Here is a 9,258-nt window from a genome sequence, read left to right as displayed (position 1 = left end):
TTATCAGGAGGGAACAATCCTTGGAGAAGGAAATCATGCTTCGTAAAGTTAAAGGTCAGTGAAAAAAGGATTAAAGGTATTTCCTTTAATGAGATGGACTGACACAGTGACTGAAACAATGGACTCAAATGTAGCAATTTTGAGGATGGCAAAGGCTGGCAATGTTTTGTTCTGTGGTGTTTAGCTGTACATAATAAGAACAACGAATTTTAAATATACATATTCTGTAATAAACATATTTTAACTAAGGAAAGAAATATATATACAAATGCTTCAAAATGTTCTTTCAAAACTTTTTTAAAAATGATGACATTTGGTCATTATTAAGTGTCTTCTAGTATTTCCAGCTCATCGTGATCCTACATAGGGTTTCCAAGGAGTGCCGAATGGGATTGAACTACGGACTTTGTGGTTACGAGGCCAGTACTTATCTTAAAACTCCACAGCAGTACTCTGTAATTTGATTATTCTAGGCAAGATACACATAATTTCAGTTACAGTAAAATGCAGAAGAAATCAGCTTGTTTTAGTTATTTTTACTATTATCAGATAAAATTTGCTCTGTTCCCAAAAATATGTTGTATTTTTTATTTTCCCTAATTACCCTAATTTTTAAGATCAAAATTTCAACCCTTTGTGCTGATCTATTAATATTTAAGTAGTTATTATTTTAATATAATTAAAAAACATTTATATGTTGTGAAATTTTGAATTCTTGAAAATAGCTATATAGCTTACATATTGATCAAATTGTTCACTAAATTATAATTTCTGAGTATATGCAAACCATAACAGAAATTGGAAGATATTTTCTTAGCTTCTGTATACAGAAATTATTAGAAATAGTACTCATGAATAATGACCAGGGCAGAATTTTAATAGAATCTTTGAAAGTGTTCCTAATATGATATATTCAATAATTTTAATTTATCTGTTTTGAGAAAACATCCTTTCAGAATGTATCGTTAACTGGAAGCATTTCAAGGAGAACCACTATGACTTTGAGACCTTGGGGAGTACAGTACTGATGAACTGTCCCTGAAGATAATAGGTTTAATTAAACTTCAAGTTAAAATGGCCCTTCTGTAAAGCACAAGCAGGACTAGGTGTGATTAAAGTAAAATTCTCTGACATAAACATGCAAGTTCATGAAGGATATTGAAAAATTTCTTTCTTCTGAAATATTTTTGAAAGTATCACATGAGTTTCTAGGATGGTTTGAAAACCTGAGTTGTGTATCCACCTTCCTTTGTTGAAAAGCATGAAATAGCAACAATGTTGAATTTGTTTCTCCATGTTTTGCAAGGTTTGAAATTAGGTTTTTCTATCAGACTTCTTCATTATTGGTGCTTTGGGAAGTCATATCTGTTAGTTTCATGAGTTGAGCTGGAAAGAGTTTCTCCGTTGCTGGCATTCAGCTGTTATTCTAGAATGTAGACAATTATTTGTTCTTCTATTGAGCCCATGTTTAGAACTATAAAAGAGCAAAACGATATTCATGATTCTATTCAGCATGGTGCCCCCATACAATAAGCATAGGCTGTGAACCACAGGGTCTGAAGTTCAAGTCCACCAGCTGCTCTGTGGGAGAAAGATGAAATTTTCTGCCTCCATAAAGATTTTAAAATCTTGGAAATCCTATACAGGGTTGCTATGAGTGAAAACTGACTCCATGGCACTTAATAACAATTTAGTTACAAAAATCCCAGTAAGTAGAATCCGACACCTATAACAAATATTTCAGACATTTTTACAATGTACACAACAGTCCAATAGGACGTCCCTTAGGGATTACAACTGCTTTTGACCTCATCTTTTTACCTTAACTTACCCTGAGACACTAATTCACAGTCTCATATAATTATTTTGGCAATTTTTTAAATGATTTAATTTACACAACTAAGAAATTTTGTACACTTTAGTTAGTATACTTAGTACAAGAAATTAAGTACACATTAGTATAGTCATCTCACTAAAAAATAGATTTAAAAAGCATTGCTTGATCAATTACTTACCATTTGGTGTTGAAATCTTAATTGTCAATTCTTTAAAGGTACTCCTAAGACTGACAAGATACTACCATTCATTATTCAACAGTTTCTATTGCTATGATATTTCAATGAAATAAATAACATCATGGCAGTCTAGTATTTCATTTATTTGCATGTACTTTTTACATATGTAGAGTACATGCTATATACATTTGGGATAATAGCTATGTATCATTTAGGAATAATAAATAATTATAGGACTCCTAGTGTGGCACTATAGGATAAGCCCTGCTCTGCAAACTACCAGGTTAGTGGTTCAATCCCACCCAGACTTCCTTGGGTACCCTAAATAAGGTTGCCATGTGTCAGAACCAATACAATGGCACTTAGTGACAATAATGACATTTATTTGGGCATTTATTTTAATTTAAGCAGTTCCCGTTTTCTCTGACATTAACTTCTGGTTTGACAGAATCCCTGAATATTCTTTTCTTTAGCAAATTTTATTTTAAATCCCAATGGTTGGCTATCTTTTCAAACTTGGAGAATGTGGAAAAAGAAATTACAAAAAACAATCTCACTAATATTTTCTCAAGTTACAGTACCCACCAAGTAACAATAGCATCAATGAATCTAATTGAGGAGAATCTATTGCCTATGAAAGTTCTTAGGCATTTGTACAAAATGTTCTAAACATGTCCTCTTTGATGTTTCTCAGTTTTTTTCTTCCCTTATGTTATTAATTGGGTGTCATTTCAGAAAATTAGCATGATTTTTAAATTAATTTTTCAGATTATATTAAAATACTTTCAAAATGGTACTTTTCTTTTTCTCTGAATCTTTCTCCATTTAGATACAGGAATTCACTTTAAATACATAAAATTTTTCTTGAATTTGTGTGTGTGAATATGTGCATACATTTTTATAAATTATATCCCAGTAACCTAAATTCACTTTGTGTTAGAGCCATGGTCTGGAGAGATGATATCCTGCATCACTCCTACTTGTGTTTTTTTTCTTGAAGCTAATTTTTCTCCTATTGTTGATTTTATCATACTTAAAGTCTGGATGTTTCTTAGAGGAGGGATTTAAATGTGATAGATTTTTAGGAAACAGGTAAGGCCTAAGGATACCGCTGATATATATATATATATATATATATTACATTAGATTAGGCATTTTTTTAAAAAATAGCCCCAAACAGCAAACAAAATGGTTTGCTTAGAATGTGAAACTAATAGAGATTTATTTTTCTTTTGGGGGCAGATATAAAAATCTCCCCAGAAGCCACCCAATGGCATCACTACTATTGCGGTCACAAGAAGGTTAAGGCCCCAGACAGGTAGTGATCATGTTGAACTGTGTGCCTTGCTCACTCCCCTTCCATGAACTGGGGTGCTTTTAATGCCCTGGCCTTGCAGGGAAAGAGCCTGCAGCTTCTGACCTTGCTTACTCCAAGGACAACCATCTTTGACTGCTTTGAAAGTTACTGCATTGTCCTAAGCCCCTCTTGTCTCTGTCATATGAAATATTACCTGTGCTAAAATGTGGCAATTCTCTTCCTATGGATTTAGTACTGCATGTAAATTATGTATACTGAATTTACCTAGTAACTAACATCATGACTAAACTCTAAGTATATAAAAGTGCTTACGAGACCTTAATAAAGAGTGGTTGCATCCATTTTCAGCTTACCTCTACTATTCAAGTCTTGCTTCATGAATACTTAGTGAATATATAGCAAACAAACCTGAATTTGCCTTGAAAGCTATAGTGAGAGGCTTGGACAAGAAATTTTCAGCTGTGTTTGATGGTCCTTGAGTGCCCTCCACAGGGTGCATTGCAGACATCTTCGTTGTTGACTCTGTTTAATTTTCTTGAGTGTTCTGTCTGGGATCATTTCTGTTTAAGGGAAAATTCATAAAGGCTTGAAAATAAATTAAATTCCTTGATCTAATTTAGTGAAGGTCTAATCGTTTAAGTTAGGAGACAAAATGTCAATGCCAGTCTAACCCTCACGCCCATTGTACATCATTCTGCTGCATCCAATTGCTTGAAAGAAGCTTCTGAAAAATACTATTCTGGTTCTTAAACAACAGGTAATGGATTTTTAATAGTTGTTTTTTTTTTTTTTTCCCAGATATTCTTCCTTTAAAACATTGAGTTTACAGCAAAAGTTTTCTCAATTACTCTTGTACTCCATGACATTTGTTTGGAATTATTATATAATAAATCCACAGTAACAATTATAATTTTCTAGATCATTTACCCAAAGCCCCTGCTTAGATTCTTCATATAATAGAGAGACCCCTGAGTCTGTTAAGATAATATTATAAATTAGAATTTAACCAAGAGCCAATTACTACCAAACTTAGAAATGTAATAACTTAAGGTAAACAACAACAACAAAAATTGTACACCCTTAGAATAAAAGGAATAAACAAGTTCTGTATTTAAAAGGAATTTCTTCTGAGCCAATAATACAACTCTGTCAGATCCTAAGTGTTAGTCCTTGAGAAAGTGAGCAAAAAAAAAAAGACACCAGGCCAACCCATACAAAGGAAATCCAATGTTTTAATTAAAATAATCCTCTCAAAGTAATCAAGGAGGACATACTGTAGTTTTAAGAACAGATGCTGAGCAATAAGAACCATATTCCTCTAAATGTTAGAGAAAAGGAAGACTTGCTAGCAACACACATGCTGAGTGAGATGTCACATTAAACCTGAGACCACTGGTTTCTATCCCAGTAGAATTCTACTCTCCCAACCTTGTATTTGGAGTCCTGATGTGGCACTATGGGTTAATGCGCCCAACTGCAAAGTCAAAGTCGTTTGAACTGCAAGGTCGGCAGTTCAAGCTCACCAGCTGCTCCTCGGAAACCCTATATAAGGTCGCTATGAGTTGGAACCAACTCGACGGCACTTAACAACAACAACAACCTTGTATTCAGTCTGACAAAGCCTGAAGTCCAGAAATGTGGAGGTTTCTGCAGGTCCAAGAATAATCACTGAGTCCTTTACCCAGGATTTTCCTTTCACAACTAAAACCACAAGTGACACACAGAGCCCAGGAGTGAGATGGCCTGCATTTTACTTGGCTAACACACACACAAACAAGTTCAACTGCTATCAAAGTACTTAAACCAGCTGTTACTGAGACAACTCTGATTCATGGTGATCCACATGGATCTAAATAGAACTGCAAATGACCAGGTTTTCCATACCTGGTTTTGTAGAAGAAAATCACTAGGACTTTCTTCTAAGATCTCTAGGTGGACTGGAATGTCCCATCTTTTGGTTAGCAACTGAGTATGTTACCCATTTGTACTACACAGTGTCTCCAAAACACACGTAGCTAACCATAAGTTCATTTTTCTAATTATTGAAAGGGCTGAGTCAAAAACAGCAATAAAAATAAGAAGATTGATTAATGAAAGGAATTTAGCTCTGCTCCAAGTGGTTTACCATATAGATCATCATCTACCATATAGATCATCATCTAAAAGATAACTTAGGAATTTGTACATTTTAGCTGATTTTACAATGACTGCTGGAATTAATATAAAATTACTTTTTAAAAAGTTACAGTTAGCTGTATCCTATAAGCATCATCTACCACTCATCTCAGTTTGTCATACTTGGAGTTGTTGTGATTCCTAAAGCTATGCCACCAGTATTTTAAATACCAGCAGGGTCACACATGGTGGACAGGTTTCAGATGAGCTTCAGATGAAGACAGACTAAGAAGAAGGAATAATGAAGAACTACTTCAAAATATTTACTCACTGAAAACCTTATGAAGAGCAGAGAAATACTGTCAGATATAGTGCCAGGAAATGAGCCCCCTAGGTTGGAAGGCATTCAAAATGTGACTTGGGAAGAGATGCCTCCTCAATGTAGAGTTGTCTGTGATGACCCAAATGTAGTAAAGCCCATGGGAGAAAAGCCCACGGGACCTTCATTTGTTAATGGACCACAACTCAAAATGAAGAGAAACAGCTGTAAACATTCATTAACAATCAGAACATGGAATGTACAAAGTATGAATCTAGGAAAATTTCAAATTGTCAGAAATAAAATGGAATGCATAAACATCATTATCTTAGGCATAAGTGAGCTGAAATGGACTGGTATTGGCCATTTTGAATCTGACAACCACATGGTTTACTATGCCGGGAATGACAAATTAAAGAGGAATGGTGTTCCATTCATTATCAAAATGACAAGCTATGGACAACATTGTGAAGAATGAGTATTCCTGAGCACTTAATTGTGCTCATGAGGAATCTGTACATGGACTAAGAGGCAGTTGTTCAAACAGAACATGGGAACACCGAATGGTTTAAATTTAAGAAAGGTGTGAGACAGGGTTGTATTCTTTCACCATACTTATTCAACCTGTATGCTGTGCAAATAATCTGAGAAGCTGGGTTCTATGAAGAAAAACATGGCATCAGGATTGGAGGAAGACTCATTAAAAACCTGCGATATGCAGATGATACAACTTCACTTGCTGAAAGTGAAGAGGACTTAAAACATAAAATATTTACTGATGAAGATCAAAGAGCACAGCCTTTGGTATGGATTGAATTTCAATATAAAGAAAACAAAAATCCTTGCCAATGGACCAATAAACAACATTCTTATCAATGTAGAAAAGATTGACGTTATCAAGGACTTCATTCTTCTTGGATTACCTATCAACACTCACGGAAGCAGCAATCAAGAAATCAGACGATGTAGTGCATTAGGAAAATCTGCTGCATAAGACCTTTTTAAAGTTTTTAATAACCAAGATGTCAGTTTGAGAACTAAGGTACACTTGACCCAAACTATGGTATTTTCAATAACCTCCTATGCATGCGAAAGCTGGACAGTGAATAAGGAAAACCATAGAAGATTTGATGCTTTTGAGTTGTAGTGTTGGAGGAGAATATTAAAAGTGCCATGGGCTGCCAAAAGAAACAAAACATCTGTGTTGGAAGAAGTGCAACCAGAGTACCTCTTGGAGGCCAGGATGGCCAAACTTCGTCTCTCATACTTCAGACATATGGCACCTAACAACAACAAATAAAACCGTACTGGTGTGACACTGTAGGATAAGCATTGGACTGCTAACCACAAGGTCACAAGTTCAGGCCCACCAATTGTTCCTCAGAAACCCTATACAAGGAACCATATGAGTTGGAACTAACTCCTCAACACTCAATAATAATGGAAATATTGCAAGTATAACCTTAGAATCCTGTGTTTGTAGCTACACCACCTGGCATAGGGACTTTCAAGATTACTGCAGATAGAGATGAGAAATCTAGATATTATAGGATATTTTATGAACAAAGGGTAAAGGTAGCTTACATTACTTCACCAACAAACAATTGACACAAACTCAATCAATAACTCTTCAAGATGACTCCACACTGGGATGGGATAAGTAAATGAAGTTTTTCTTTATGTTCAGGAAGAGGAACCAGTATGGTGATTACATAACCTTTTCCCTCTGCAGAATAAATACCTCAATAAAATTCAAGTGTAATGTTTTCACTTTGAACCACTTTCCTTTATATTGTACTCATCGTTGGTTCTCTCCTTGGTACACTTTCTTTTTCTCTCTTTCAAAATTTCAACCAGTTTATAATGTGAACACTTAAACGTAACTCTCAATCACTTTTCCTTCTTATTTCAAAACTTTCTGTCTACTAACTCTATGTTTTGTTTGTTTTTCTAGTTTTTTATAGAGAAACAGAACTTTGAAAACTATTTCGTTATTCAATTTGTGATACTTCACTTATTCAGGTGAAAGAATTAAGAAACCCATTAGGACATGTATAGGATATTGACTGCTCAAACTTTTACCTCACTTCTATAATAATAAGATGAAGCAAAAGACACCCTAGTCAACATAATATAAATATCATCACCAGAGAAAATTTCTTTTGGCTTTGGGTTTAGTAGCAAGGCATATTTATTGCTTTATTAATTATTAATATGATTAGAGGTCATGCTCTTTTGTAAATCCCATTAATAACACACAGTAGAGTGGAAACATTCAACTTCAGCATTATTTGTAATCTGTTTAGAACTACATGACTAATGGCTGAAAAATAATGAATCGGAACTTACTTCCTTAAGCAGCCAGAGACCAGACATTGCCATGATCTTGTAATGCCAGAGTCAAGGGAACATTTAATATTGCAAAGAATAAAAAAGGAAGAGTTTTATTCTACTGACAGTTCAGACAGTGCAGAACCATATTTCATATATAACTAGATCAAATTGGAGTTAAGTAAGTACATGTGTCTGTATTAACTAATCAAGCATTATGATTTTATAGACTAATTAAGTAGAGTTGAATTGTAGCCTATCATAAACTTGTGATTAAATGGCAAGAAGGAAAATCCAAAGACCTAGTCCTATTAATAAACCATTATGTAAATGAAGATGCATGACTGAAGATTTTGGTATCTTGGTTTCTCTATGTATAACATCAGCATAAACTTATCTTGAACCTAGCAGTTTGAGAACATTTTTAATTAAGAATATTCTATTCATAATGAAGGAAATTTTAAATATGAAAAAGATCAGTAATAACTGCATACACTTGTAAAGACTACTTATGGATGGTGTCAACATTGTACATAAATATCAAAATACAAGCTTGGCAACACTGAAATATTCCTCAAAAGCATATTATGCAATTAAGTCCTAAACTGCTGTCTAAGCCCAATTTCTAGCTCAATGCTTATATCAAACAGGCATTTAGAGATCCATTAAAGTTTCTATTGTGAAAATGACTGTCAACTATGCTATATATGTTATTGTTAAGTGCTGTTGAGTCAGTTCTGACTCACAGCAACCTTGTATAGGCTGTCCTAGGAGCAGCTGGTGGATTTGAACTGTTGACCTTATGGTTTAAAGTCCAGTGCTGATCATACAGCACCACAGCTGGATTTCATGTTCTATAAGAGGATGATTCAACAATTATCCACACTTTGGTTGTTGAGTTTATTTTAATCAACTTTTAGGAGGAGTTCTGGTATGGTATGTAGGATAAGCACTAGACCACAAAGTTGGCTTGAACTACAAAGTCGGCAGGTCAAACTCACCAGCCCTCTTTGGAAATCCTGTATGGGTTTCTATGAGTTAAACCTCTGGATGTAGACTTTATTTTAATCAACTTTTAGGAAAGACAAATAGATCATTTTTCTACATAATCTCCTTGATTTTCGATATACTTTATCAATAAGCTTTTTTATCCACTTATT

Source organism: Chrysochloris asiatica, unplaced genomic scaffold (genome assembly GCF_000296735.1).
Source record: "Chrysochloris asiatica unplaced genomic scaffold, ChrAsi1.0 scaffold00225, whole genome shotgun sequence".
NCBI lineage: Eukaryota > Metazoa > Chordata > Mammalia > Afrosoricida > Chrysochloridae > Chrysochloris > Chrysochloris asiatica.
This window is presented reverse-complemented; position numbering follows the sequence as displayed.